At 43.1% G+C, this 27,817-nt stretch overlaps 1 protein-coding gene across 11 annotated transcripts in view; it reads right to left on the bottom strand.

Annotated features, from left to right (window-relative positions):
- Itgb6 (integrin subunit beta 6) overlaps positions 1-22,889 on the bottom strand; it is a 119,194-nt gene extending 96,305 nt beyond the window's left edge. For 6 of the 11 annotated variants that reach the window (XM_020175929.2, XM_074070933.1, XM_074070932.1 and 3 more), the window contains exon 1: positions 22,606-22,888. The gene's annotated coding sequence lies outside the window, so the exon portion shown is untranslated. Of the gene's footprint in view, positions 1-22,605 lie in introns of all 11 variants that reach the window. The other 5 variants (XR_012447218.1, XM_074070937.1, XM_074070939.1 and 2 more) reach the window with 1 other exon arrangement.
- Between the last annotated feature and the right edge of the window lie 4,928 nt (positions 22,890-27,817).

Below are 27,817 nucleotides of genomic sequence, written 5' to 3' on the forward strand. Positions count from 1 at the left end.
TACAGGGAATAGGAAGAGGAATTGGGATGGACTGATATAGACTGAAGTTATTTGAGCAAGGAGAGTCAGAGTAGTCATCAAATAGTAATAAAATCTACCAGTCCTGTGCATTTATTTCTTACATTGAAGAAGTTCAACCTAACAGGGATTAGCTCTTCATTTGGAAGATTTAAAAAATAATCTCAAGACTGGGTTCTGTGGCTCATGCCTCTAATTAGCTACACAGGAGACAGACATTGGAAGAATTGTAGTTCAAGGCCAGTCCGGGCAAAAAAGTTAGCAAGACTCCCATCTGAAACAATAAAAACTGGGTGTGGTGGTGCACACCTGTCAACCAAGTGTACAGGAAGCATAATTAGGAGGATCAAGGTCTAGGCCAGCCTGGGAATAAACATGAGAGCTTATTTGAAAAATAGCTAAAGGATAAAAGGGCTGAGGTTAAAACTAAAATGACAACCCTAGAGATTGTCTAGTTCTAAGTTTACCCGGCCCTTAATTTGGCATGTGCATGATCCTGTATATAATGATAAAGTCTCTGTTACTTCATCTTTAAAACCACCAAAATGTCCCAGAAAGTGAAAGGTAAGATTTGTTCTCTTCCCACCCTTGCTCTTTCTAGCTCTTGCTCTCTTCACCCTCCCCTACCACCCTGGCCATGGATGTAATAAAACCTCTTTTCAAAGCTATGATTGGTTCTGTCGCTCACCACTTGTGTAACTCAAGCTACTTACTTGCATAAGCCTTGGTTTCTTTCCCTTTAAAATCTGGATACCATTCAATAGAGGTATTATAAAGACAGATATGTGTGCAGAGTGCCTAGCACAGGGCTGGCATTCAATAAAATACAATTATTTTCCTTTTTTGTATAGTTTGATATAGTTTATAAAACATTTTCATCAGTTTCACAATTAACTCTTAAAACAGACAAAATTAGTACTAGTTTTAGAGATGAGAAGACTGAGGCTGAGAAATCCTGAGTTGGGCCAGGATAATGTATCCAGTTCAATGGATTTGCCCTCTACTTGAGTTATATTTTTCTGTGGATGCCCAAAGTAACATAGAACAAATTATTATATATAGCACATAGTAAGAACTTGATAAAAGTGTTCTCTTTTGAATCCCATAAAGTAGCTAGTGAAGTCTCTTTGCAAAACTAGTAAGTTGATCCATAATCTTTTGATTTTCTATTTCTATGTGTCCAATATGGCAGCCATGACCACGTGTGACTACAGAGACTACAAAATATGGCTGATCTGAATGGATTTGTGCTGCAAGGACAAGATATATATTGGATTTTAAAAACAATGTGATTTTTAAAAGAATGTAAAATGCCTCATTAATATTTTTAGTTGATTAATTTGTTCTTTTTACTTCCTTATAATAAGGGTACTAGAAAGCTTTCAGTTGTGTATGGGCTCAGGTGTGCAGCTTGCTTATATTTCTATCGGACAGAGCTGTTCTGCCTAATCCCTTTACCCTTGCAAAGGTACTGCCTGCCTTCCAGCTCCCTCCTCATCAGAACCCTGAGACCTTCTTGTCTGGAGAGCAATATTCTGCTCACCTACTCTTGAAAGTACGCTAATCTCTCTCTCTCTCTCTCTCTCTCTCCTTCTGCAGAAAGTCTGCTTTTACAAAGGTTACTGAAAAGCTGAGGGGGGCGGGCGGCAGTAAAATACTTGGTTTGGGAGGGAGATTAAAGCAAGGATCAGTTTCCAATGCCTACAAGTGTCAGGAGGATACCATAAAGTAGACCAGGTTTAGGTGGCAACAGAGAGTGGTAGGGATTGTGACAAACTGGAGAATACATGTCTAACCCAAAGGTAATAGACACCACCCATCTCTAGACAATTGCTGACATATCAGAATTTAGGTTCAAAGTGGCCAGACCTTTGTATTTTTCAAGGGCAACCAGGAGTCTGCTTTCTTTGTAATGCCTCCTGATTTCCAGATTTGCATTAAAACAAAAACTTCTAGCAAGCACTGTAAAAGGCATATAAAATCTGTCTGAGAGTTCTACTTGGCCTACTCAGCCTCTTTCTACCAAGGCCCACTTGGTGAGATGTGAGATAAACAGGTAGTGCTTATAAAATTGGCTTTGGCTCTTGACATTTCTAGAGCTAGAAAAATCCTTTCTTTTTATAGAGAGGACAAATGGCTCATTCAATCACTGTATCTCTCATTCAGGACAACAATGCTAGGCTTCTATTCTGTGTGACAAATCCTTTAAAACAACAGGCAGTGTCTCCTGTCTTCCCCAAGATTTGCCTCTGAGAAACTCACCAGGTAAGTGAGTCTCAGAGCAAAAGATGTTGTGCTCATACCAGTCTCTGGCTGAGGAGGGGAATGACCCAAATGGTTGATGCCCTTCATGAATCTCTCCCACACCCTAGCATTTGTTCAACAAGGACACACACTAATCATTTACCTAGGATGAACTGAAATCCCTAAATAGCCCAGGTGGTGAAAAAGAATCACATTGCTGAATATGCCTGTCGTTTACAGGCAGGTATGCATTCCAGATCCCTGAGTCAGGCCGCCAGGAGAGTGGGTTTCCTTATTCTGCAGTTGACCTAGGAAGATGTTGATCTGGACTAAACTCTAAATGCACGTTCCCTCCTCCCCAATTCTAAAGTGCACAAGGCCTAACGTGGTCAGTAAGAAAATGGCAGATATGAAATGCAGCATTAGCTCAGCACATTTGTTCTTTCTGGCCTCTCCTTATGCAAATACATCTTTAGAGCTCTTGAGATTTGAACTGCCTACTTATGTTGTTGATAATGATTCCAAAACAAATACCAAATAGGGAGTTATTTCTGCCTCACTTTCTTGCTTCAACCCCAGGACTTTCCTAGGTGGCGTCAGAGGCTGGAGCTCTCCCTAGTTTACCCGGGTTATAAAACATTGTAGAGATGGCCAGAAGTAACTTTTTGCTAATTTATAATACCATGACTTCTAGAGTTTTTAAGTCTTAAGAACAACTTCACTGCTATGATGCTGTTTGTCCCTGTTGCCAGTCTAATGAGGTTGGAAGAGCAAAGATTATTGTTCACATTTGAAATACGAGACAGTGGAGTCCTGGGACTCACCCAGATGACAAGGGCAGGGCATCCTGGGTCCTCAAATAGGCTTCTTTCTATATTTGAAGAATTGGGGACCCAATGTTATGATACATTATTACATTGCCTTATTTATTCTGTGGAGAAAAACCTATTGAAATGTACCTCCACAGTTATATTGGTACTATCCCCTGACATAAACTATAAAGTTTATTTATAATACTAATTTTAAAAAGTAAGCAAAACCAAAAACCCAAGAGTATTGAATTTTTCACCATTTCTGATATTCTTGAGTGACATGGGAAAGTTTTCTCTCTCTCCATAGGAAATATTTTTCTCTATAGGAAGTTTTTTTCTTCTCTATGCAGAAATCCAAATGAGAGACCACATCCTTCTAAACAGAGGTAGCCAAACAAGTTCTGCCCAAACAGGTTCTCTCCCTGTGACCCTTCTTCCTTTTTAAATTGTTTAAAAAGTAAGCATGAGATAAAATGTTACCATGGCATACAGCTCAAGAAAGGGGTGCAAGAGGCATCAGTGGTCAGAGACAGGCAAGGCCAGATGAAGTGGACAGCCAACAAAGGAGGGGAAATGGCTAAGACAAAACAAAGACAAGTCAAGAAAGAAGAGGAAAAGTGATAAGGGCCACTAAATTACAGCACAGACTTCTGGCTTTTCTTGAAAACTCTGAAGTTTCATTTCAACATCTTCAAATGTTTCTCTCAAGCATAATCACCCACGGGTGCATACAAACACGTTTTCTAATTCAATTTATGTTTTGTTGTTTGATATTCATAATAGATAATATTCTTTTCTGCAGTTTTTATCTTAAATGTATGGTATGTCAATTACATTATTCTTAAATACACTTTTGTGGCCGGCCCAAGATGCTCTTTCCCACTTCCTATGTGGGTTCTAAAAGATAATGTATTCCAGTAGCAGAACTAAAGGCTGGAGGATGCTTGTAAATGCAGTGCCCCCCTGGAGTGAGTTGCAAATGTTGGTGTCATCTTAGACTCACTTGAAGAATGAGCAAAAGATTAGGATTCAACGTTCATCACTGTACCCCAGTGCCTGGCACGGTACTGGGAATTTCTGGAGAACATTGCCGAAACAACTCTTACATCCTTGTGTAGACCGACATATCCCTTGTTTGGCATACGTTTCTGTATTTTTAACAGATCACGGTATAAAAAAATTGTTTTCAGATCACCATTTATGTGCTTTGCTAGTTAAAATATACATGTATATTTGTGAGTGTGTGTGTATATACAACACAAATCTTCTGTGATACATTATTTACTTGGCCCTAGACCCTACGACAGTTGCTGTACTAGGGAAAAATCCTTCAGTCATTCCAGAAGTCTCTATGGAGGCCCCACTATGCCAAGCACTGTTACAGGTGTTAGGGATGTAAAACAGGCAGAAGTTCCTGCTCTCATATAACTTATATCTCAAAGGGGGAAAATTAGACAAGGTATTTAAAAAGTAAAATCACTTTAGATAATAAAAATTGTTAAAGACAGAAGAAAATACAACATAGAAGGGACATAAGAACTGTCAAAGAGGGAGAGCCATCATGACAGCTGGCATTGAGTGAAGATCTGAAGGCAGTGATGTCTCGGCCATACGGCCATCTGAAGTGAAGCTTTTAAGACAGAGGGGATGGAAAGTGTAAAATGTTATTCTTCCACTTCCTTCATCTCCATGAAGATTGTTCATCCAGATGATTCCATCTCCCCGAATCCCAAATCCCGACTACAGTCACCTGTGGCACGGATATGCTTGTTTCTTATTGTCGCACACAGCATCAGCTACATTAACTGAGAGGAATAAATAGGATGGACCAAGTTTTCTTAATCTTTGCTCATTTCCCACTCCTTTTACCCCAGTATCTCCCACGTGGGTTATTGGAAGAGCTTGAGGTCTTGCCTTGTCTCCAGTGTCTGTAGTTGTAGTCATCGGATGTGCCTGTCTCAGCTACTTCTCTGATGCCAGGAGTTCCCAAGACTCCACTATCCTAAAACAATTGCTTTTATTGCATTCCTCTGTCACCTCCTTCTTGGAGAACTTTGATACCATTGTACTGGTGACATAAAGCCCAAGCTCCCATTTCGCCAGGATAAAGCCCAGAGTTCCAACACAGGCCCTCAAGGGACCCTCGTGGCCCATCAGGCTTCCTTCCCACACTTGTCCCTCACACTGCCACCTCAGCCATGCTCAGGACCCCTGAGTGGTACTGCCTCAGGCTCTTGTACTGACCACACCGAACCCTTCTGTGAGCTTGCTTGCCTAAGCCCCTCATTTCATTCAGGAAATCATTCAGGGTCTGCTCAGGTGTCATCTCCTTTAGCCATTGCTCCCCCTCTCATCAAAGATAACACCATATTCACTCTATTTTCCATCCCAGCATGGTAGCACCTACAACTGCCTGGTGTTGAATTCTGTATTTTTTTACTTGTTTATTATTTCTCTCTATATTAGTACTGTGAGAATAAGAGTGGACTGTTTTGTCACTGTTCTATACTAAGCATTCAGTAGAGCACCTGGAGCATAGTAAGTGCTCATTAAATGTTTAGTGAGGGAGTGAGTGGACGAATGAGTAAACTGTGTAAGCATGGCCTGGGTCGGGGGCGGTGCTGGGCCGTGCCATTTGCTCAGTGAGAGTTGATGGCAGAGCTAGGAGGAAGGAAGTAGTGGATGGTAGCTAGCAGCACCTTGCCTTCCTTACTTTTACTCATTTACTTTTGCTGTACTGATCTCTAGCCTGATTCACCTGTGGGTGTTGCTAACTCACACCAACGTAACTTGTGTCTTTCCCAGGCAAGTTCTGCCATATCCTTCCCAGCCTGGCTTTGTCTTGCACTTCTGCTCTTGGACACTCCCAACAAACAGAGGCCCTTTGTATGCCCTTCCTTCCACATGCACACCCTTCTGTGACTGGCCAGAAAGTCTCTATCACTTATATTCAAGTTATTATTTTTGTAACCATCTCCAAGGCCAGCACTTCCCAAAGTGTATCCTGGTGATATGTTCTGGGAGTGGTTCAGAGGAGGAAAGCTTCTCTCTGGAGTGTATTCAGCATATTAAATGTTCTGTGAAGTCCTGCAGTAACAATACCTGTTCAATATCATTATACCATCACATATTTCTGACTACTGAACTGTTTTTTTCCATACTGAGTACTGATTAATGCCCTGAAAAATTACAGTTTTGTACAATATAATCGTATGAGGTTTTCCTGGATGTGGCTGTGAGAAAGTTTGTGAAATAAGTTGAGGAGGGAGCTGCTGGAAGGCATCACAGTGCATGTGTATACAGAGATGAGGTAATGACTGGTAGCCTGAGAACACAGTGTGCACCTGCTACTGCTCCAAAATCCACTCATCCTCCCATACTCCTGCAAGGCAGGTGCTGTTCTCATTGGTCCCGATCTACAGGTGCGGAAACAAGACAGAGAGAGTCTAAGAGGCCTGTTAAATTCACACAGCTATTCAGAGGCAGGTGAGGGTCTAGCCTTAGGAGGTCCTCTTCCTCACTCCATTCTCATGGTACACCATGCTACATGGAATTCTCTACAACGTAGATTTATATGAAACTTTCCTAAGAGCAGAAAACTGGTTCTCACTGTGCACTCCCTGCGTATTCAAACACTGTATAGACATAATCTCATTTAAAATCCTGTCAGTTTATGAAGCAGAAACTATAGACATCTCAGATCACCATTCTAGTGAGCAGCCCACGTTTGTGTTGTCTTTCTGTAAGGAATGGGGTTAGGAAATACCATGCTGGCAATAAGAATGGGCCACCCGCAGAAGCCCTGCCACCAGAAGAAACTCACCTTTCTGGATAAAGACTATCTCCCAGTTGTGCTTAGCTGGGCAACCCTACCTCTGTACGTTTCCTGTTTTTTTTTTGTTTTGGGTTTTCTATAAATTATAACACTGTGATAGGGAAGGCAGAAACAGACTAAGAATTTTTTTCTGTAGTTCTTTCCAAAACTGTAAGTAAATTCATGTGTTCATTTCTTTCTATATATTATGTCATTTTCTCTTAATGCAGGTGAGTGTTTGGACCCAGAGTAGGGGCTCAGGAAACATTTCCGCTCATGATGCGTGCTCAAAAATGGGGCTGTGCCCATCAGCACTATCCTGACCACTTATAAGGCTTCCATGTGGCTACTTTTCTGCAGCAATTTCTTGGAAAAGGAAGGACTGTGGGGAGGGGGGAGAGGAGAAGTCTCCTCTGGGGACTGCTTGTCAGCACAGAATCAGCTTCTATGTGAGGAGAGAGAAGGTAGCATTTTCCAAGGTGCACACACACACACACACACACACACACACACACCACACACACACACACATACACCACACACCCACACACACACACACCTACACACACCCACACACACACACACACACACACCTACACACACACACCTACACACACCCACACACCCACACACACACATACACACCACACACACACACCTACACACACACCACACACACACACACCACACACCTACACACACACCACACACACACACACACACACATCCACCCACACACCCACCCACACCCACACACCCACACACCCACACACATACACACCACACACACACACACACACACACACACACACACACCTACACACACACCACACACACACCACACACACACATACACACACACCCACACACACCCCCCCCCCACACACACACCCCCACACACACCACACACACACACACCACACACACACACCACACACACACACACACATCCACCCACACACCCACACCCACACCCACACACACACACACACACACACCTACACACACCACACACACACACACACACCTACACACCCCCCACACACACACCCTCCCCCCACACACACCACACACACACATCCCAAGGTAGTTTGTCCCAATCCTATGAAGTCAGGAGTAACAGAATAAAAAGGTCTGTCAGCCAGTTCAGGCGAGCATTGTTGATTATCAAAAACTCTTCAAGAAAGAAGGTAGGGTGGGATGGGGGACACCTGCTGCACTCTGAGAAAGGGACCCACCCAGTACAGACATGGATCTTTCTGGAAGCTGCAGTAGGCATCCTTCTCCCCAATCCACACAGATAGAAACTGAAATGGGAGAGTAAGAAAAGACCCAAAGGATGCCATTTTCCCTCTTTCTCAGAAGGAAAATGGGGCAGAGTCCAGGCCAACAAATCAGGGCTGGGAAGAGAGCTATGGTTTGGATGTACTTCGTCCCCAGAGGGTTCGTGTTCTAGAAGCTTGGTCACCGGTGTAATGGTATTGGGGGGTGCTTTAAGAGGTGGGGCCCAATGGGAGGTAATTAGGTCATGGAGGCCCCATCCTGGAAGGGATTATGCCCCTGTCCTGTAGAGTGGGTTAGTTCTCAGACTGGATTAGTTACCACATGTGCCAGTTGTTATAAGGGGGAGCCTTGGCCCCTCCCCTCGGCCTCTCTCCCATGTGACCACTCTTCCTTCCATTGGCTGTTCTCACACAGGCTGAGCTGTGTAATGCTATCCATTGTATTGTGATACCTCATGAGGCCTTGGTCCAAAGTTGGACTTTCAACTTCCAAAACTGAGCCAAAATCAGCTTCTTTATTTTATAAAGTACCATTTTAAGTTATAGCAACATGAAACAGACTGAGAGAGGGAGTATCTCTGAGTCTCTCTGAGTCCATGTCCTCAGCTCCAAGGTCGCCAGAGGACAGTGCTGTCCAGTTAGCCAGTCCACAACCAGAGCAGTTGTGGAACAGCAGGCTCTCCCAGGTGTCTGCATCCCTCAGATGAGCCCTTGAAGGGGCAGCAGAACAGTGCTACCTGGCCTGCCTGTCATCACGCTGGGTTTCACCATCCACTGATGTGCCTCCATCAAGGTTAGCTGCATCTTCTTCAGCTGAGGAAGTGTTAAGTTAATTGTGATTCATTGGTAAATAACCAGAAAACCATTATGAGTAAGATCTGGAAATTTCTACCATGTGTTTTCAGGTGGGTAGCACTGATGTCTGTATATATGATGCCTGGGAGAGCCCCTGAGGGAAAGCCACAAGAATAGAGTCTCCTTTGAAGAGAGATCTGGAGGTTGGGAATGTAGCTCAGCGGTTAAGTGTTTGCCTAGCATGCACAAGGCCCTGGATTCACTTCCCAGTACCACAACCAAAAAAAAAAAAAAAAAAAAGACCTGGGCTTGGAGGTGCATCTTAGTGAAATTGGGCACCAGCCAGAGCAGCTTTGGTGGTACCATGACAGTGAAAAAAGCCAAGTTCTGAAACTAGTCAAGCTGGTCTGTCCTGCAGTTCCACTGCTTCCTTCCATGCCCTCTTTGAGTCTTGGATTTTTCCACTGTACAACTCACATATTAATAATAATTCAGCATGTATTTGAAGATCAGATGAAATGTGTATTGACTCTGTAAACTGTGATCTACTATGAAATGTAACCTGCTAGAATTATGAGATCACTTTTGTCTGAATCAGATTACCTGGTTTAGGCCCCTGGAACACAGGCCTCTGGCAGAACCACTTCTTTTTATCTCTCATTCAAATGTCGGCCTCAAAGGCTGCCTAGCTTTGAAGAACCTAATGCTAACTAATAGTGATTAGGTGTAAGAGAATTTGGGAGCCATAGAGGCAATAGAGAGGAAAAGACATGGCTCTTGATCTTGAGTAGCTAATAGTCTTATAAAGACAAGAGATTTGTAAACAGTACAGCTGAATTACACAAGTTCACCCCAAATTAGTGAGGGAGTGATGGAGAGGTAGGTGAGGAAGAGAGTGAGGCTGCAGTGGGATTCCAGTCATCTGGTCACAGTCATCACTGTAATGTGCAGGTGGGTTGGAGGTGGTCCCTGTGAAGTTGGAGGAAGATTTGCTGGGTTCCATTCACCTTGGCAACAGATTATGGGACAAGCCCTCCAACACAGCAGCTCTCGGAAATAAAGGAAACTGCAAGGATGCCATCCTGGAGTGTCACATTGGAAATCTGAGTGGCTCTAGGACCACCAAGAATGGTTGTGACTTGAAAAACTCTAGGGGGTGATCTTTAAATCATACTCATCATAGATGTGCATATTGAGCAAGACTGTTTTATGGCAGATGTCAATCAAGTGGCCTGGAGGAAGGTGACCTTTTTATTCATGATTGATGCTGTGTGGAATCACTGAATTCTGCCTGAGCTCTAGTGGCTTACAGAGACAGTTATGCCTCATTGGAACCAGGCCTTGTCTTTTTGCTACCACCCCCTTGAGGGAGGAGGAAAGGTGTGGTTGGTCAAGTTCTTGTTCAGGAAGAAAGTCCTGTGACAGGTGTGCTGGGATGGTGACACTTGTACCAACTAGATGATAGGAAAGGCTAAGTAACAAACTTCTACCTTCTCTTTGAATGTTCAGGTTGCTCTTGTTTCTACAGTGCTTTCTCTTATTTCAAGGAAATTTACAAACAGCAGGGTAACATATTGCTTTAACAATCTAATTAAAAATTACCACTTCAGGGGAGGCTGCAAAAAGCTCTTTCTGTACCTCTTACTCACCACTCCTTTAGGTCATTGAAACATCATTAAGTTTCAATGACAAGCCAAAGCCAGTCCTTCCCAGAAGCTTCTGGGCTGATGAGAAATCCCAGGACTTCCTGGAAAGGAAGTGAGATCAGGTGGAAGTCTTTCCAGCAACCAGGAAGAGGAATTCTGGGGAACTGTCACCAGCAGTGAGAAAAGCTTTCTCACTCTCAGGGACTCACAGCTCCACCATCTCTCCTCTCATTTCTTTCCAGTTTTGTTTCTTTTCTTTTTTTGGTACCACAAAGCCTGGGTGCCCTTGGACACATGGCAAAATGTGTGTCATCCCTCTTGGCTCCGTGCCAGTCCCCAGGCCGAGGCAGCTGCAAGTGACTCACTGTCTGAGTATAGTTCCTGCAGATTGTAGGCTGGGTCTGTTTTTTTCCTGCATTGTCCTGGACTTGTTCCTCTAAGATGAGGAACTGCCTCTTCCCAGTCATATTCCCAGCACTTAGCACAGTGCCTGGCACGTAGCAGACACTCGGAATCTAAGTGTGGAATTAGCTGGATGAATGATTTACATGGATTTATGCATATCATGTCAGGGTCTTCCAGGCAAACAGAACAATGAGATTAGATAAATAGAGACACTGAGACAGAGATATTTGTTTTAAGGGATTGGCTCACATAATTGTAGGGGCTGAAAAACCCAAAATCCAAGGGAGGCTAATTCTAACTAATTCTTAAGTTAGAATTTCTTCTCTGGGAAGTTTTTGCTTTCATGACCTTTACCTAATTGAATGAGGGCCACGTGCATTTTTAGGGTAAGCTTAAAGTCAGGTGTTAGTAGCTGTCAGTGACATCTACAAAGTACTTTCACAGAAATACCTGAATCAGTGTCTAATTAAATAACTGGGCACCATAGCCTAGGCAAGCGGACAAATGAAAATATCATATCCCATGTCAAATTTTGTTTGTAGAAACAGCCACCACAACAGCCCACTACAACAACCCACTACTGAACAAATGCTGTATAATAAAAGTGCAGTGGGACAGAGCTAGCCTCTCACCTGCTCCCAGTGTCAGCCAGGTGCTGCCTGTAACAAAATGCTTACTACATGCTCCCTTCCCTCAGGAGGGAACCTTCTAGCAAGGGAGACAGTCTGACATTATACCATTACAAGTGGTCCCATGAATACTGTAACCAAAATTTGAATGAAACTCGCTTGCTGCTATTAAGTCTTGAAGTGTTCAGAACAACTTCAGTCACCAGAGGAGGGGTCTGAGGTCAGCTAGGCTAATATTACAACCTTACTTGCCTTGTGGAGAGAGTTTAAAATACTTCGAATAATTGTGCAGTGAAATGATCCAAAGGTCTTCAAGCCAGCAAGTGTGAAAACACCCTAGGGCAATCTGGGAATGTGGGGAAAGACCTGTAAGGCAGCCACTTGCCTCACTGCCTGAGTCTTCTGAATGCCAATCACACACCCCAGGCCCAGACGAGCTTTTGCTTTGAAGTCTGGGTAAATCCCCCAAGAAAACAATGCCTGGAAGGGCAGGAGCTGTCAGTGGCCTCACCCACAGTAAATGAGGCCCCAGCTGAGCTCAGCAACATTCTATATCTGGAAAGGTAGCACTGCATCCTGCATCCTTTCCCCAGGAGGTGCAAGCAGACTGTAGGCATCTGTTCACTTTTCAGTACTGATGGCTTTTGTGATGCTTATATGTTCTTCTCCCATGCTTTTTCCAGAAATATCTGTGGTCAAATTGAAGATCTGGCTCAGTACATTTAGTTGTGGTGTGTACCTCGCTCACACCACAGTGGTGTCGGATTTACCTTTTGTCCCCTGCACAGAAACATCCAGATCATACAATTAGAAACAACATCCCTACATTTCTATGCCAATCTATGTGGTGAGATCCAAGCATAAGACTCCAAAACTGAGGTTGGAGTCTGATGTCAGATCTGCTATGCCATGGGGATCTTGTAGGCGCAGAGAAGCTGACAGCTGAGGTGTTCAACAGCCCAGAAAAGCAGGTGTGGTGCTGAAAGTCACTACCTGGCTGGCCAGGAAAATATTCAAAGCCTGCCACCTGTATCTTGTGAAGAGTCTACAAAGACTCATTCCAAACCTCCCAGGGATCTCTCAGGAAGGTGGGGCTGGAAGAAGCAACATGAAGATTACATTTTTCACTTTATACTTCTCCAGAGCTTAACTTTGATATAACGAATCTCTATTACTTTTGTAATTAAAACATAAAACAAAGTTGCTCTCTTAGGGTAATTAATTAACCCTGTAACAACAGCATAAGAGAATCAATGCCTTTGACCCAAGAGAGTACACATAGGTAACTTTGACCATATGTTTGTTTCTTGCTGTGGATTTTTAAAAAACACTACCTGTCCAAGGTAATCTACTCATAGCAATGTCAGCCTCAGGGGGTCTCTGCCAGGAAGTCCTATGGCCAGCCTAAGCCTGATGGGACGCAGACAGCCATGGCCATTGAGTGTTTACTTGCCAACAAGACCAAGTTGGGACTGACACACAGTTTAATTATCATGCAGAGCTGCAGCTGGAGGCAGCTGGAGGGAGTTGGCATCTGCTTTTGCACAGTACAATTTCTGCAAATAATTAACCAGCAGAACTCTTGATTCTCTCTAATTAATGGAGAGGAAGCCTGGAATCTTCAAAGTCCACAAATGTCATGCTGCCATTGTGTCAGAATTGATCTCCTTTGTTCTAGACCGAGGAGCATGCCTCTCCTGCCTCTCCTAATTCTTTATAAATTGAATTTTTCTATTACTAGTTGTGACAGCTAGGGAACATGACTTCAGAAATTTGCCTGCAGTTCATGCCAGTGTTAGAAGCCTGAATAATAATAATTTTTAAAAAGAACCATAATGGAACGAGTTTTCTGTCTCTGACCCAGAATTAATCAGTGAAGAGACACCTACTTAGAGGAGGTCGTTAGTTAGCTCCACTGGATCTTGCTAGGTGGAGCTGGAATTGCTGAGAAGTCTGCAAATGGGGAAAGAGGAGCGCCTTCCCCTGTCCATTCCCATGTGCGGCGTGGGTGGCACATGATAGGACTTTAGGGTTGTGGTGGGGCCACAGCAGAACTCAGTTCAGTGGGGTAGCACCCAATAACCCCAAATGTTGTCCAAGGACAAGAGTGGAAGTGGTTGTTTTCAATGCAAATGACCTGTCCCTGTGGGGTCCTGTACACATGCAATGGAGCCCACAGAGAAGTCAAAGTGGAATCCTTGGTCAGGTCACATCACTGTGTTCAAACACTCTCTAAAATACACACTGTATACATAAGCCTATGAAGGCCTACCTAGCTGACCAGTGGTTCCTTTCTAGCCTCATTTCCCCTGCTGTTCTCTTCAACTCACTCCATTCCAGGCACACCAGCTTCCTTATGTTCCACCATCACTCTAAATGTGTTTCCACCTCAGGGCCTTTGCACAGGCTGCTTTGTCTGTCTAGATCTTCATTTATCAGATAGCTACTTGGCTCACTTTTTTCTTTAAGAAGTTGCTCAAGGCTGGGTGTGGTGGCTCACCTCTGTAATCTCAGCTACGTGGGAGGCAGAGATAGGATCATGGTTTGAAGCCAATTTAGGCAAAAATGCTAGTGAGATCCTATCTCAAAGAACAAGCCAGAGGTCAGGGTTGGTAGCTAATGCCTATAGTCCCTATGATCTGGAGGATCATAGAAGGCCAACCTTGACAAAAAGTTAAGGAGACCCAAACTCAACCAATTAGCTAGGTGTAGTGGTGCATGCCAGTCATCCTGGCTACATGGGAGACATAGATAGGAAAATCATGGTCCAGGCTGGCCCAAGCAAAAAAAAAAAATCGTGAGTCTCTGTTCAGAAAATAACTAAAGATAAAAGGGTCGGGAGTGTGGCTCATGTAGTAAAGCCCCTGCTCAGCAACCTTGAAGTTCTGAGTTCAAACCCCAGTACAACCAAAAAATAAAAAGATGCTGCTGAAATGTCACTTTCTTAATGAGACCTACACTGACCATGCTTTGTAAAGTGCAGCCCTCTGCCCATTTCCCTTACGCTGTATTTTCCTCTTACTCCCTAGCATGCTTCAGACCTATTCATTATGTTTATTGCTTAATCTTGGCCTCTTCTACCTGCCCCCAGAGTGTAAGCTCCATAATACCCAGGATGCTTGTCTTTTCTCTTAGGGATATAATCCCACTTCCAGAACTGTGCCAGTCAGTTAATATTTGCCAAGAGAAGGAGTCGGTCACACACTTTGGAAGGTTTGCTGTTATAAAGCCTGCTCATACCCATCCAACACAACTGCTCAAACATTGCGGAAAGGCAGGGATGTGAAATGTTTCCTTTCTCAATGTCAGGATAAGGTGCTGCTGTATCCCGTGGCTGCCATGTGTTAATAATTAAAGCCAACCGTGAGATCAGAGTTAAACATTACTTGGGGGAGTTTCTCTTCTTGCCCAGTGGCTCTTGGTGAGAAGAAGCTAGGGTGGCACTGGCCAAGGTTGAGCCCAAGAGTGCATGACCCCTCTCTCTGAGTCCATGGAGGGTGGGAGGTCTGGATGATGGTGAGTGAGTTGGGGAGAGTCCTTGAAGTAAGTCAACAGTTTCTTTCTTCAAGTTGCAAAGGCCCTTGAGGGGAGTGAATGTGCCTAGGATATTGGGTAGGACAACGACAGAAGCTGTGGGCAGAGCTGCAGGAAAACCCACAGCCTCTGCCACCTCCATGGCCTCTGTCCAAAACATGGAGCCATGGACTTCTGCACTGGATTCTTTCCATCCATCGCAGAATGCCTGGTGAATGTGCTTGTGTCTGTGACCTGCTATGGATTAGGAAAACTGGCCCAAGTTGCAGTGTAGACAAAAGGCAGCCCTGGGAAGTGGATAGATCCAAACTTTCATGCTGTCCTTGATGTGTGTCTTAGAGCAATCCAGTTCTTAGTTGTTCAGGGGGCAGGTTCTGAGAGGAAGGTATGCCCTCTTGCTTCACACATGCATTCAAGTAGCAAGCCAGCAAGCCAGGCTCAGTGGGTACCGGGTTCTGGCCCTGATTCTGTAGGACGTGGTCAGCTCTCATCTCTCTGCACCATGATTTCTGCTATGGTTTGTTGCAGGCAAAACTCATGTTGGAATTTAATTGGCAATGCAATGGCATTGGAGGCGGGTGGGACCTTTAAGAAGTAATTAGGTCATGGGGGCTGTCGTCTCATGAAGGGATTAGTACAGATCCTGAGAGACTGGGTTAGTAGTCTCAAGAGTGGGTTGTTACAAAGTGGGCTCTTTTGCTCCCTGTCTCTCTTCTATGCATGCCATCTTCCCCTTCTGCTTCTCTGATGTGCATGGAATGGCATAAGGCCCTCACCAGAAGCCAAGCAGATGCTGGTTGACTGTACTGAGACTTCCAGACCTGGTAGTCAAAGTAAACCTCTTTCCTTTATAAATTACTTAGTCTTAGGTATTCTCTTATGGCAAAGAAAATAGACCTAAGACTGTTTCTCAGCCTTCTTAACACTTTCCAAAGTCCTTTCATGTGTTCTCTGAATAACCTGCTTCTTAATTTTAGAGAAAAAGAAGGAAAGGCCCAGAGAGGTCAAGGTACTTGCCTAACACCATGCTATTTTTAAATATAAGAAAAGGACCTACAGTTTCCCTGCAAATTCAGTTTCTGTTTGTAGCACCCTTTGGATCAGAATAACATATGCCCAGTGTCCCCCTTGGAGTTACAAATAAATTGTCTTAATGAGTTAAAATAATGAATCTTTAAAAATGCAAAGTAGATTATTACTAACTTTGTTTCTCAAGTCTAGAGGATACTGAGAGGTCAGAGACTAGAACCTGACATGTCTTGTAAGGATAAAGTATGAGTTCTGTGTTTTCAGATGCTCTAAATTCAAATTCCAAGACAGTCAAGTTGGCACAGTGCTCTGATTCTAAGGAAAACAGACTTTCCCTCCTAGACTCGTGCTTAAATTATTCTGAAGATTCTCCAGACTGCACCCGACAGCCCACCTGAGGCAGCTTCCAGGACACTCTTGCTGATTTACAACTGCAGTCTTGCTAAAAGGAATGGAAAAATTCCAGGTGACAGAATTATTGGCATGAAATACCAACATCACTACAACTTGGCATACAACTGACTGACTGATTAACTACATCACTAGCCGCTCCTCCCCCCACACACATTTCACTGAAATAGGTTATTTGTTGGAAACTGAGGGAGCCTTGTTCATCATTCCCCTTCCCCCAAAGAATAAAGGAAGAGGCTGCTGACTATGCTCCTCAGGATGTGCTTGAACATGGCTCCCAAAAGTCGGCCTTGGACCAGGAAGCCTTTTCTTGTTCAGGTTCCATGTCAGTGGTATGTCTTTGATGACTGTGACTGTGGTGTGTGGAGCCCTTCTGCTTCCTGCCTTTCCAGAAGGTTTAATAAAGATGAGGAGGTGGATGCAAACAGTAAGCCCCAGCTGTCTCTGTTAAGATGCAATGATTAGCTGTGAACCAGCTGTTGGGCTCAAGCAAGGCATTATCTCAATGAAGACAGGGGTCCCTGTCCCATATTTGAATTCTCTCCCAGAACCTTGATCCAAAGCCATCAATTCATCAACCAAATATTTATTGATAGACCCCTCATTTTGCTCACAGTGCAGAGGGAGACAAGAAGTAAAACCTTACAAGTGAGGAAAGATTTTGCTTGGAAAATAATCTATTTGTTTATCAACAGTGGAAAACTCAAATGACTATGGGGGCTGGGTAGGCCCTGTGCATGTGTGCATACATGAAGAAAGGGAGGGAGGGAGGAAGGAAGGAAGCTGTTTCATAATAGCATCTTCATGGGACATTTTGTCCCCACACAGACACATTTTCCTTGTGTATTTAACGTACAGAATCGGGGCCTGTTGACCTATCTTTAGTTTTCACATTTTCTATAGAGACTAGACTATCTTCATCAAGTTTTCTATACAATAGTTAAGTGCCAAGACAAATGGCGAGCAATCCTTGCTTTTAGTGCTGAGACAACTGGAAGTGATTCATGAAATGATGGGGCTTGTGCTCCATTACAGAGCTTGTGGGTTATTAGCTGAGAGCCTTGCTTACTGCGCCATGTTGCTTTGTAGCTGAGTGAGACTGGGAGCCCAAGAATCTACTGTGTCTTCAAGGTCTTCTGAAGAACTGTGCTTCCCCAAACACGTCATGGGCATGTTGCCACTTTTCTCCTTTAGCTGGCCTTCAGGTTTTTTTTTTTTCTTGTCCTGCCATTTCCCCCACGTGGATGGGAGGGTCATCGGTGAAGCCAAAGTTTTCCCCTGTTGGTTTGCTCCTAGGGATAAAAATCTAGGCTTTTTGCACATGGCTGCTGGGCAGTGCTTACTCTGTCATCATCAGGCTCGTCAGGACAGAGAGGACCCTCCCTGTGGTCTAGTGACTTGAGATGTCAGATAGATAACCTTGAAAAGAACTCTGGTAGATTGTGATGTGGCCACAGATTCCTGTCTTCCTTATATTCCAGCTTTTTTGCCACTCCTCCCATCGAGATGTCTACTTTTCCATTCCTTGATTCTGGTTGGACTATATGACTTATTTGGACCCTAAGGATACTAGCAAACATGGTACAAGTAGAGACTTGAAAAGTACCTGCATTTGAAGGCTTGCCAACTCCTGCTGCACCAGACCTATGGGGCCACCATGAAAATAAGCCACACAGAGGAGAACACACTCTAGCAGATAGCCCGCTAACTATAAGAAGCATAAGTGAGGCTCTGCGTAGACCAACCATCTGGCTCGAACCAAATCTACAGGGCTGGAGAGGCATAGCTTAAGTGGTACAGTGCTTACCTAGTACCCACAAGGCCTTGAGTTCAGTCCCCAAATACCACAGTAGACAAACTAACAAAAACCAAAACCAATAGAAGAACTACCCAGCTGAGCCTAGCCCAAGACACCAATCCACAAAATTGCAAGCTAATAAATGATCATTGTTCGAAAACAAAATCTATAGCATACTGCATTGCTCAGTCCAACCGAAGGCCAGATTCTGCCCACTGCTGTCAGTCTGCTCCATGCTGGGGTGATGATGACTACACAGCCAGGTAGGAGATCGCAGAAACCATGTGCAAGGATGTCACTCTTGTTCCTTCCTCCCACATCCCTCAGTCAGCCCTCTGCCTCTCTGCTTGCCTTTGATAAAAAGATCTGGAAATCACTCAACAGGAAAGGCAATATTATCGGTAATTTATGTATAACATTATTGATCAATAATATTAATGGTTATTAATCTTTTTTATGGTACTGGGGCTTGAACTCAGGGCCTACACCTTGAGCCATTTCACCAGTCCTTTTTTGTGAAGTAGGTTTTTTCAAGATAGGGTCTTACGGAACCATTTACCTGGGCTGGCTTCGAACTGCATTCCTCCTGATCTCTGCCTCTTGAGTAGCTAGGATTACAGGTGTGAGCCACCTGCATCTGGTTAATGGTCACTAATCTTGAAGTCAAGTTTTCCAGGTGAAGCCTATGTCCACATTGGAAATTTGCATAGATGAGCAGAGTACAGAGGTCAAATGAGAGAAGAGAGAGCCTCAAGGCAGAGTATGAGTATGAACCATAAATGATGGCAGTCTCAATTTTAATATCTCCTTTGGTTCCCAAGTCTCCCAGAATTGGCCTATCCACATGTTGTGGCAGCAAGCCTGAGCCCCAGCCCATCCTTGCTGCTAGCACTCGCTTTCTGTCTGACCTAATTCCCTGGTCCCCAAGACTTTTCTACTTCATCTTTCCTACTCAGTTTTTCTGAAGTGCAGATATGATGCTCAGACCTCAGCCCAGCTTGGAGCCTGGTAAGCCAATTTCTGTTTCATGAAAGGCATAGGTCAAGACAGGAAGTGAACTCAGGTGTGTTTTCTTAGGTGCTCCTGGCTGATTTATTTATGAGTTTATATTTCTAGCAATACAACAAAATGTTTTTATTGCTTTAATGAAGGTATAGTTCTAGATATTGTGAATACAAAAATCAATATTAAGTTCCTACATTAAGAGCTCCACAGCTCTTTGGAAGGGTCTAGAGTGTCCATGTGTAGGAACATGTATGCAATGGTACAAGAAGAGTGCACAGAGACCCAGACAGCAAAGCACATGGAAGAACTAACTGTATTCATGAAAGCCATGTGGGGAGAAGGGAAAGCTCCACCAAAACATGATGCTCAAAGTGAATCTTGAAGAAAAGTAGATCACTAGGCAGATCTGGAGACAAGGAAGAGCATGACGGGCTTGGAAAACAGAAAGTACTTTGGTCAAAGCATGGAGCACATTTATTTGATGAGGAGAGAATGGAAAGATAGTGTGGAAATGTGGCAGGAGGAATGAGCAGGAATAGCCAGTTCTTCAGCAATCTTCAACACCAGTCTAGGTATATGGTCTGAATATGTCCTTCAAGGTTCATATGCTGGAAACTTGACTTAGTTCTGTACTGTTGTAACAGTCCTAAAAGGTGGGACTTTACCGTATGATGGCAGACCATGAGGATGGATAAATTAATCCCATTACCATGGGAATGGGTTCATTCTCACAGGAGAGTGCGTGTTCCTTCAAAAAGGATGAGTCTGGTCCCCTTTTGCCTCCTACTCACCCTCCCTTTCTCTTCCCTCATGGGATAATGCATCACATTCTGGCCCCTTGATCTTGGATTTCCCAGCCTCCACAGCTGGGATCCAATAAATTTTTATTTGTTATAAGTTACCCAGAGTGTGGTATTCTGTTACAGAAGTATAAAACTGACTAAGGCACTGGGAAATTAAAAATTTGGAAGTCTTGTACGTGGTGGGAACCATTTAAGCATTTTAAACAGAAGAGAGAACTGCTACTCAAATATTGGTGAATTGGAGGCAGGGAGGTTGGTTGGGAAGGCATCCCAGCAGTTTAGGCAGAATGGATGACCTGCCATGACACTGGATGTAGAAGAGGAGAGGATCAACCATAGATCCTTGTAATTGTGAGTGGATGAGGCCCAGCAGTGCTTGGAGGTTGGAGGGTGACTGGAGTGAAGGAGGCTAAATAAACTAAGTTTTCCTGCACAGGCACTCAATGGAACCAATCTGATGAGGCAGAGCTATATGAAGAGATGAGTTTTGTGCTCTTAAAAGATGCCTTTGAATGTTACAGTTTGATGTATCTGAGGGGGTCCCAAAAGAGGTAGGACAATGTGAAGGAGAGAGGTCATCGGTGCATAGAGCAGAGGATGGTTTGGAATGGCTATGTATAAAACAGAATGCCAGCAGCATGAAGGGCAGTCAAGGACCTTCTTTTGGGAACTCTCACTGAAAATAGCAGTCGGCCTGGCCTGGTTGGGTTGGCAGGCCCGTGTGTTGTGTGGGGGATGGGTACCTTCCCTGTGAACAGGCTGGGTGGATCCCCAGATGACCTTGGCACATAGTTACTCCTCATAATCAGCTGTGGCTGATTTCCAGAGTGGAAATAATAGCAGCTGACTGCTTTGGAAGTATATTTAATTCTCTGTAGAGAAGAAGTGCTCGTAAGAAATCCCATTTCCCAGGTGGCTCCTCCTCCTGGTTTGACTAAGGGCTTCTGTGACTGAAAATATGTCCGTAGTTTCATAATGCCATTAAAAAAATGAATCACCTTTTCTTGAGTCAAAATACCTCGAACCTCTTAGGTAACTTAGAAGAATCAAATGTTAAGTTCTATCCCTGGGAAATTCATCAAATAAATGCCTGCCTGTGTGCTTTAGTTCATTAGTTAATTACAATAAAAGTAAATTAGGATACAAGGATTCAGAGGTAGAGAAGGAACCCAACCGTAACAATCAGTTTACGTATACATGCCACCTTGGGAGTCTGAAGTCAGAATACAAGATTCCATGAAGTTTGAGACTCTCAGATAAAAAAGTATCCCTATTACAAAGAGCTCAGGTCAAAACATCTGGCTATAAATTTGCTTTAATGTATGGTATCTGGGGAAAACACTGAGAGATTGCAAAAAATATTATTTTGTTTGTAAATTGACCTTTAGATGCTACACTTCATCCAGAAAACACTAGAGGGCGTAAGTCAGATAGAGAGAAAAGGCTATGATGAGGAAGAATGTTTAGCTTTTCACTAAGGCACAAAATTTTACTTAAGTAGACACTAGTATTTATACTATAATCAGTTGACTTTATAGTTGAAGTTCAGTATTAAATACTTTATGATCTGCTCCAGGATCCACAACGGTAAAGGAAAACTATTTCCTCTGACCTGAATCTACATTCTGTGCACTTACGGACTTTTCGAGAGCCAATACAATATAGCTGCATGTGTGAGTCTTTAATTTCAGAGGTTACATTGTTTGCATGAATAATATTTCACAGACATTGGATCTTTAAAAGCCAGGCATTTTTGGACACTTGTAGAAATAAAATGTGCTTCTTTATAGGTAATCTGGAGTGGAAGTCCTGTCCCCACCATTTCCCCCATTTCCATGTATTAGCTTAACACTAAAACCTCACTGTGCCATCTAGAAATCCTGAAGCTAATAGCCCTAGGCCATCACATGTCAATGAGAACTGATACTTTTCCTTGTTTAAATCCCAGCCCCTCCGAAGTCCTTTTGTGCCTCTTGAAATTGCCAAAAGAATAAATGAAGACTAGAGTCTCATTACTGATTTAAGAAAACTGACCATTACTGTAATCTAGAAACAAATATCTTAAAATCTCCTTAACAAGAGACTATCTACTGATTAACAAACTAATACATCTAGGAAATATTGTCCTTAAACCACAGCAGAGTTTTGAAACACAGCTGATAAAAGCAGGTGTGAATCTTAGTCACAATAAAGCATTGCTAAGTTAATAAGGATCAAACCTTGGGGTCACTTGCATGGACGTAAATGCCAAGACAGTAGAAATGACATTGTGAATTAATCCCCCAAGGCACAGTCGTTGGAAACAATTCATAACCCTGAGAAGAAACACTCAGCCCCCAGATCTGGGTTTGCACTGTAGCCATGCGTGATCCGACTTACCTCGCAGGGTAGAACCTCTAATTTCAGAAAGTGCTGACAGGCATTACTGCACCCGTTAGCAAAAGTCTTTGGCAGAAATGTCATTTATCCTTGTGGTAATGAACAGATTCAAAGCATTCTGGTGTCACCATCCCTGAAAAAGCTCATTCATTTTGGATACTTCTTCCACAGGCATAGTGAGCTATTTCATGAAGGCGCATGGGTGTAGACCACTATGGAGAGGTATTGCTGGTGAATGACAGAACGTCTGGCTGATTTACACGAAACCCCAAGCGCTCATATGAGAATAGGTTAGGTTTAGATTGACGAGCGAATGTGTAGCCAGACTTCTGGCTGACAAATGGCAGAACTATGCCAGCGCATTCACTTCTCTGGAGAGAGACCAAAAGTGAAACAGGGGGATCAAGTTCACTCTTAAAGGACATTCAAACCTAGCAGATGGCGGGGTGGCTGAGGTAGGAAGCACATATAGCTATCAGTTCCCCAAAATAGTGTGGGGTTAGTTTACAGTTGATCCAGTGATGGAGCTCTGGTGAAGCAAAGTTGTATCCTGTGTATGTTTCCACTGATATGCTTTCCTTGTGTTTTCAAGATGGTTCTAATGTATTAGAAGCTTGGGTTTAAAGTCACTAAGGTAAAAAAAATGAACTGTTTGAGAAAATTAGAAACGGAAAATAACAACTGATGAGATTAGTACTAAAAATTCACTGGGTGTGGTGATGCAGTTCTATAATCCCTGCTACTGGGAGGTGTAAATGGGAGGATCAAGGTCTGAGGCTGGCCCCAGGCAAAAAGTGTGAGACCCTATCTGAAAAATCAAAATCATAAAAGAGCTGGGGAGTGTAGCTCGAATGGTAGAGCACCTGCCTAGCAAGCATGAGGCCCTGAGTTCAAGCCCCAGTACTGCCAGAAAACAGCAAAAAAGGTGCCAAGTATAAAATGGTCCAAATTGAATTAGATTTATTCTGGCTGAGCACAGAGGAGAACAGAAACATTCGTACAGCGTTTGTCAGGAAGGATGAATTATTTGGACTGTATTCTTCTCTCCAGGCTGAAGCTGAAAGTTCAGGGCTTGGGTCTGCCTTCAAGTAGTAATGATGGGACTGACCATTGAGTTCCCATGGTGGGCCAGGTGCCCTGCTCAGCAGTTGATGTGCATTATCTCATTTAATTCCCACGTAATGGGGTAGGGTTTGTGGTCTTTGCCTTATAGACCATAGTTACTCTGTTGAAGGCTGCACAGTAGTAAGTGATGGAGTCAGGATTTAAACTCCAGCATGAGTCCAAACCAAATGGAACATCATGCTACATTGCTTCATGCTAAACGGTACTGGCCAAGGTGTAGTAGCTTGCAACCCCTGTGGGGCTCTAGGAATGTTGAAACAAGAGCAACGGGAAGAGCCAAGAAACCAGTGTTTGAATCCTAATTCCACTGCCTATGTGGTCTTGGAAACTTTCCTAAATTCCAAGCTGTCTCGTCATCTATAAAGTGTGTGTGTGTGTGTGTGTGTGTGTGTGTGTGTGAGAGAGAGAGAGAGAGACACACACACACACACACACACACACACACACACACACACACACACAGAGGGAGAGAGACACAGAGACAGAGAAATTTGAGACAGGGGGGTCTGGCTATATAGCCAAGGCTGGCCTTGAACTCTTTGATCCTCTTGCCTCAGCCTCCCTCGTGCTGGGATTACAAGCTTGTACCACCACACCCAGCTAGGATTTTATTTTATTTTTTGGTGGTACTGGGGTTTGAACTCAGGGCCTCACCCTTGCTAGGCAGGCACTCTATCACTTGAGCCACTCCACCAGTGTAGATTGTTAAATAACCTTTTATTTCTAATCTTTGTTGATTTCGTGAGACTTTAAGGGGCTTTAATTTCCTGTAACAGGGGTGCCCTTTAAGTGAACTCAGATGTGAGGAAACACTTCCATTTGAAATTTAAGAACTGATTTAATTTCTGCCATAGAGATGTATTTCTCTTCTCCGTAAAATTCTACTCCTACCAATCCCCTCCACACAGACTCTTCCATTTCCTGGGTGGACGACTCCACTGTGTAGAGTGCCACGCTCAGCTCACAGTGAGCCATAGGGGGGCCTGTAGGAAGTGCTAAAATAGAAAATGCTATTCCGTAGTATTACCACAGAAGAAAAACAGTACAGTTGACTTTCATCTGAAGGCGATAAATGTTACTTCCAATAGCTCAGAAACTCAAATATGCATGTAGTTGTCCATTTCGTGTGCTCTGTTCTACTTTTGTAAACTAGTGAGCCTTCTAGCTCCCCTCCTTGATGATTATAATTCACTGCACAATGCGGATGAGCTTTCTCTGAACGTGGTCGTCTACTCAGAGTGCACCACTCCCACCCCCTTACGGGCTGGCTCCACCCACTCTCCTGTTGAAGGACGCACATTCATTGACTCTCCTGCTGTGGACATCTCCAGAATGCTGCTCTGCATTCTTCAGGATTAAGTGACATGGGCCATGCCATATGTGAGGAGCAATGTTTGAACGTCCCTTTGATATTGTGCCTTGGGACATTCAACAGCTAAATCCAAGCTCTTGCTATTTGACCAGATGCCAAATGTACTGGCATTCTCTATCATCTTACAGATAGCTGGATGTAAAAATAAGATAAGACCACTGGGAAGAATACTTCAAAACTACTTTGCAGGGCTAATGAAGGAAGGTAAAGCTTTAATTAATTGGAAAGTTAGTTGAGTGAAATGTTCTAGCTGATTATAAGGTAAGAGTGATACTTTAAAACTCCATTTATTTAATATGTATTGAGTATCTTCTATATACATGGTATTTAGTATTCAGAAGGGAAAAAAGTTCAAATAGGCCTTGTATCCAATTATTGGATATTGATTCTCTTGTACCAATTATTGTTGAGCAATTGTTTAATTTCTTTCCAGTGCCCTTTAATGCTTGTTTTTTTGTTTTTGTTACAAAGATGTGATCACAGACTGTGCATTTTGAGTTCATATTTCTTCATTAACATTGTAAGAATTTAACCTAGGTGTCATTCTGTTAGGAGTATATGGCTGTTAGCTTAAACATTCCTTTGTTTGCTTAAAAATTTAGGTTGTTAGGAAAGAGTAGGAAATACTCTGGAGTTAGTAGGTATAAGCAAGAACTTTCTCAACGAAACCCCAGCAGCACAGCAACTAAGAGATAGCATAGATAAATGGGACCTCATAAAACTAAAAAGCTTCTGTTCATCAAAAGAAATGGTCTCTAAACTGAACAGACCACCCACAGAGTGGGAGAAAATATTTGCCAACTATACATCAGACAAAGGACTGATAACCAGAATATATAGGGAATTTAAAAACTAAATTCTCCCAAAACTAATGAACCAATAAAGAAATGGGCAAGTGAACTAAACAGAACTTTCTCAAAAGAAGAAATTCAAATGGCCAAAAAACACATGAAAAAATGCTCATCATCTCTAGCAATAAAGGAAATGCAAATTAAAACCACACTAAGATTCCACCTCACCCCTGTTAGAATAGCCATCATCAGCAACACCACCAACAACAGGTGTTGGCGAGGATGCGGGGAAAAAGGAACCCTCTTACACTGTTGGTGGGAATGTAGACTAGTACAACTACTCTGGAAAAAAATTTGGAGGCTACTTAAAAAGCTAGACATCGATCTACCATTTGATCCAGCAATACCACTCTTGGGGATATACCCAAAAGACTGTGACACAGGTTACTCCAGAGGCACCTGCACACCCATGTTTATTGCGGCATTATTCACAATAGCCAAGTTATGGAAACAGCCAAGATGCCCCACCACTGATGAATGGATTAAGAAAATGTGGTATCTATACACAATGGAATTTTATGCAGCCATGAAGAAGAATGAAATGTTATCATCACTGGTAAATGAATGGAATTGGAGAACACCATTCTGAGTGAGGTTAGCCTGGCCCAAAAGACCAAAAATCATATGTTCTCCCTCATATGTGGACATTAGATCAAGGGCAAACACAACAAGGGGATTGGACTATGAGCACATGATAAAAGCGAGAGCACACAAGGGAGGGGTGAGGATAGGTAAGACACCTAAAAAACTAGCTAGCATTTGTTGCCCTTAACGCAGAGAAACTAAAACAGATACCTTAAAAGCAACTGAGGCCAAAAGGAGAAGGGGACCAGGAACTAGAGAAAAGTTTAGATCAAAAAAAATTAACCTAGAAGGCAACACACACGCACAGGAAATTAATGTGAATCAACTCCCTGTATAGCTATCTTTATCTCAACCAGGAACACTTGTTCCTTCTTATTATTGCCTATACTCTCTCTTCAACAAAAGTTAAAATAGTTTCTGCTGGGTATTGGGGGGGCGGAGAGGGAGGGGGTGGAGTGGGTGGTAAGGGAGGGGGTGGGGGCAGGGGGGAGAAATGACCCAAGCCTTGTATGCACATATGAATAGTAAAACAATAAAAAAAAATTTAGGTTGTTTCCATTTGTTTTTCCATGTGTTATTATTTCCTGTGACACACTTCCATATGTGGAATTATTGGATCAAAGAAGACAATTTAAAATACTCAATATTATCAATCTTCATTGTAATTGCTTCCCAAAGGAGTTATACCATTGTATCCTCCCACAACTATTGTTTGATTGTGAGTTTTTCCATCATTATCAGGCATTTGCTTGTTTAGATTTTTTGCTTATGCAACAGAGAAAGTACTTATGGGGAAATGTCCCTTGAATTAACCCCATTGTCTATTGGAGTCACATAATAACCTTGCAATGTGAATAATTTGTAGATGACTAGATACTGGGAAAGAGTAGGTGACTTGCCCAAGTCCATACAACTATTATCAGAGCTGGAACTTAATTTTGCTTCTTCTCAGTCCATGCCTGTTGTGTTCACTCTACCATAGCTGCCCCTCAAATAGCAGGATGGTTCCAGGCTAATGAACCCTTTAAGATAAGCTTGAAGACGTTCAGTGGTTAGTCTGTACAGAGCTGGAACAGTTGAGCAGGATTGGAGATTAACATGTCTAAAAGGCTTTGTTTCCTCAAAAGCTAAAAATTTCCTGAAAAACAGTGAATAATTTTGATGAATTTACTCATGGTATTTCACCCTCCCACATGCACATTAAAAAGTTTTTAAAAGTCACGTTATTTAACGGTGCCCAAGAGTTGGAATATGGAATATTTTAACTAAACTCAGATAT

This window comes from Castor canadensis, chromosome 4 (genome assembly GCF_047511655.1).
Source record: "Castor canadensis chromosome 4, mCasCan1.hap1v2, whole genome shotgun sequence".
NCBI lineage: Eukaryota > Metazoa > Chordata > Mammalia > Rodentia > Castoridae > Castor > Castor canadensis.